This window comes from Hyla sarda, chromosome 7, assembly GCF_029499605.1.
Source record: "Hyla sarda isolate aHylSar1 chromosome 7, aHylSar1.hap1, whole genome shotgun sequence".
NCBI lineage: Eukaryota > Metazoa > Chordata > Amphibia > Anura > Hylidae > Hyla > Hyla sarda.
Genome location: NC_079195.1, coordinates 128,723,004 through 128,726,991, shown reverse-complemented (window position 1 = coordinate 128,726,991; position 3,988 = coordinate 128,723,004). Strand labels below are relative to the sequence as shown.

Here is a 3,988-nt window from a genome sequence, read left to right as displayed (position 1 = left end):
GATGGTAATACAGTTGCGTACATCAGAAAATGACATAACGTTTTCACATTTTATTTTCACCATATTTTTGTTTTGTTTATGTATTTTCTAATTTTCCGTTTTATTTTCTATATAATCCTGAGATATTACAATTTCCATTCAGGCCACTAGGCCTAAAACCAAGCTGAAATAACTGTACAGATTACTTCCCAGCAGTGCCCTGCTTATCATCACAGAAAGGAGTAGGTGAAAAGAGACACCAGTACATTAATAACAGAGGTACACGTAATAGCTGTTGCTCACAGATCAGCTCCCCCCTCCCTGTACAATGACCTTTGGAAAAGTAAGAATGCCCAGTAACGTTTCCAATTAATGTGAATAGGATAGGGCCTGTCTTTTGTTGCCTATGTGCAAGGGTCCGGCCGTAAAGCATATTACAAAATGCTAGTAATACAGCTCATGCAAAATTTCAGCCTCCATAATAATGTACAAAAAATGTAATTAATAAAATTATGATCAGAAAACAGAAATATATTAGAACAAACTTTTTTTTAAAATAATAAACCATGGAAAATGACCTAGTCTTTGATTAACTTGTGACAATTGGCAAAAAGATGACAGGAATTTGATGTCTCCTTTGCTTCCTCTTTTTTTCTCTTAACCCCTTAAGGACTTGGGCTTTTTCCATTTTTTTAATTTTCAATTTTTCCTCCTTAACTTTAGAAAATCATAACTCTTTAAAATTTACACCTACAATTCTATATGATGGCTTATTTTTTGCGTCACTAATTCTACTATGTAATGACATTAGTCATTTTACCCAAAAACCTACGGTGAAAAGGGAAAAAAAATCAACGTGTGACAAAATTGATGAAAAAAAGACACCTTATCTTTATTCTGTAGGTCCATATGGTTAAAATGATAACCTACTTGTTGATTTTGTACTATTTCAGAAAAAAAATCATGAATACATGCAGGAAAATTTATACGTTTAACCCCTTAAGGACCCGGGCTTTTTCAGTTTTTTCATTTTCAATTTTTCCTCCTTAACTTTAAAAAATCATAACTCTTTAAAATTTTCACCTAAAATTCTATATGATGGCTTATTTTTTGCGTCACTAATTCTACTTTGTAGTGACATTAGTCAATTTACCGAAATATCCACGACAAAGCCGGAAAAAAATTCCTTGTGCGACAAAATTGAAGAAAAAATGCCATTTTGTAACTTTGGGGGGCTTCCGTGTCTACGCAGTGCATTTTTCGGTAAAAATTACATCTTTATTCTTTAGGTCCATATGGTTAAAATGATAACCTACTTATATAGGTTTGAGTTTGTATTACTTCTAAAAAAAAAAATCATAACTATATGCAGGAAAATTTATACATTTAAAATTTTCATCTTCTGACCCCTATAACTTTTTTATTTTTCAATGTATGAGGGCACATTTTTTGTGCTGTGATCTGAAGTTTTTATTGGTGCCATTTTTATATTGATCAGACTTTTTGATCGCTTGTTATTTATTTTTTCATGAAATAAAAAGTGACCAAAAATACGCTATTTTGGACTTTTTTGAAAAATTTTTGCGAGTACGCCATTGACCGTGCGGTTTAATTAATTATATATTTTTCTAGTTTGGACACTTCCGCATGCAAAGATATTACATATTTTTATGTACACAGTTTTTTTTTTTTTTTTTTTTTTTTTTATGGGAAAAGGTCGGTGATTCTTAATTTTATTAGGGAAGGGGTTAAATGATCTTAACTTTTTTTCACACTTTTTTTTTGCAGTGTTATAGCCCCCCCTGGTGGCTATTACACTGAACATACCGATCTCATACACAGATCATTGCTGTGCATTGACACAGCAAAGATCAGTGTTATCGGCAGTCAATTGCTCAAGCCTGGATTTCAGGCTTGTAGCAATCAATTGCCGATCGGACGCGACGGAGACTGGTAAGGGGACCTCTGCTCGCATTCTAGCTGATCGGGACATCGCAATTTTCACCGCAGTGGTCGCAATCAGCCCCGACTGAGCTGCCGGGAAGCTTTTACTTTCATTTTAGACAGGGCGATCAAGTTTGAACACCGCTTCTAAAGGGTAAATTTTTTCTAAAGCCGAGGAACGTGCTCTCGAATCACCCAAAGTGCAAGAAAAAGTGCAAACGTGTTACACTAAAAAAAACGTGCACAAAGGATGCGGTCTATCGCAAGCCCCTCTCCGATAGGAGAGAGGCCCCCCAACAAACCTTACCCTTCACCTCCGGACCAAAAGGTACCTGCGAGGTTCCAGGTTCGATGTCCCTTTTCGCCGAAGCTACTAGGGGACCACAAATGCTCCCGGCATCCCCCTTGGCGTTAGCCAAGGTATCTGCCCGCAGAGCCGATAACGGTAGGTACCCTGCCAAAGCAGGAGTACCCGGGGTGTTTGCAGGGAGGTGCGGAACCTAATGGCCACACACACCTCCCCTAGACCGCCAGGAGGGACACCCAGAAGGGCTACCGCATCCTGACAAATCCTGTGAACACACAACACGCAAAAAGTGACACAGTGAGACAAAAAGAAAGAAATAAGTGAATGTGTGCAGATATACTGCCCGGACATCCGTCCGGATCTATAAAAATTTCTCTGATCCTAGCCAGAAGGCAGGGAATCAAGAGATGAGTGCCACAAGGTGAAGAGATTATGGTGCCCATGCTTCAACTCAGTGAGCCAGTATTCCCAGTGAGTTTCGGCACCTCGGGGTCACCACTCCCCCCCCATACCGGCGTTACTGCCCACCACATGAAAAACTGATAAGAACAGATACTACACTTGATCTTAGCCAAAAGGCCGAGAAGCTTCTAAAGGGTTAATTTTTTTTAATCTAAAGCCGAGGAACGTGCTCTTGATTCACCCAGAGTGCAAGAAAAAGTGCAAACGTGTTACACTAAAAAAACGTGCACAAAGGATGCGGTCTATCGTAAGCCCTTCTCCGATAGGAGAGAGGCCCCCCAACAAACCTTACCCTTCACCTCCGGACCAAAAGGTACCTGCGAGGTTCCAGGTTCGATGTCCCTTTTCGCCGAAGCTACTAGGGGACCACAAATGCTCCCGGCATCCCCCTTGGCGTTAGCCATGGTATCTGCCCGCAGAGCCAATAACGGTAGGTACCCTGCCAAAGCAGGAGTACCCGGGGTGTTTGCAGGGAGGTGCGGAACCTAACGGCCACACACACCTCCCCTAGACCGCCAGGAGGGACACCCAGAAGGGCTACCGCATCCTGACAAATCCTGTGAACACACAACACGCAAAAAGTGACACAGTGAGACAAAAATAAATAAATAAGTGAATGTGTGCAGATATACTGCCCGGACATCCGGCCGGATCTATAAAAATTTCTCTGATCCTAGCCAGAAGGCCGGGAATCAAGAGGTGAGTGCCACAAGGTGAAGAGATTATGGTGCCCGTGCTTCAACTCAGTGAGCCCATACTCCCAGTGAGTTTCGGCACCTCGGGGTCACAACTCCCCGAGGCACAAAAGTACCTCGGCTCTAGACCCTCTCAGCCTCATGGCGAGACCCGGAGGGAACAGGTCACATCGGGGCAGCCGTCGAGCTGATTCCTCAGAACCAGCCCCGGAAAGCCCTGGTACACCTGCATCCTCCATGCAGCACCCATCCCCACCAGCATGAAAACTGATAAGAACAGATACTACACTTGATCTTAGCCAAAAGGCAGAGAAGCTTCTAAAGGGTTAATAGCATGCGGAACAACGATCGGTGCTGCACGCTTATTAGCCCAGGGTCCTGGCTGTCGTTAGCCGCCGGGACCGACCCGTTATGACGTGGAGAGAGAGAGTTCTGGCTTGGCAGTAATCCCCATTAGCTTTTTATATTCCGTAACTGGAGCTAAGCTGATACCAGGGAACATCGTCTGAAAAGGTGATGTAATGAGCTGATTTGCATATTCCCCTACCCAGAATGCCTGCGGAGTGCTTAGTGGCCCTTGAAAGCTCCGTCACACCAGGAG

The 3,988-nt window shown here is 42.6% G+C and overlaps 2 pseudogenes; both read right to left on the bottom strand.

The window, feature by feature from the left end:
* Nucleotides 1–2,700: 2,700 nt before the first annotated feature.
* Nucleotides 2,701–2,821, bottom strand: LOC130283566 (U2 spliceosomal RNA; annotated as a pseudogene).
* Nucleotides 2,822–3,546: 725 nt separating this feature from the next.
* LOC130283573 (U2 spliceosomal RNA) lies at nucleotides 3,547–3,706 on the bottom strand (annotated as a pseudogene).
* Nucleotides 3,707–3,988: the final 282 nt, after the last annotated feature.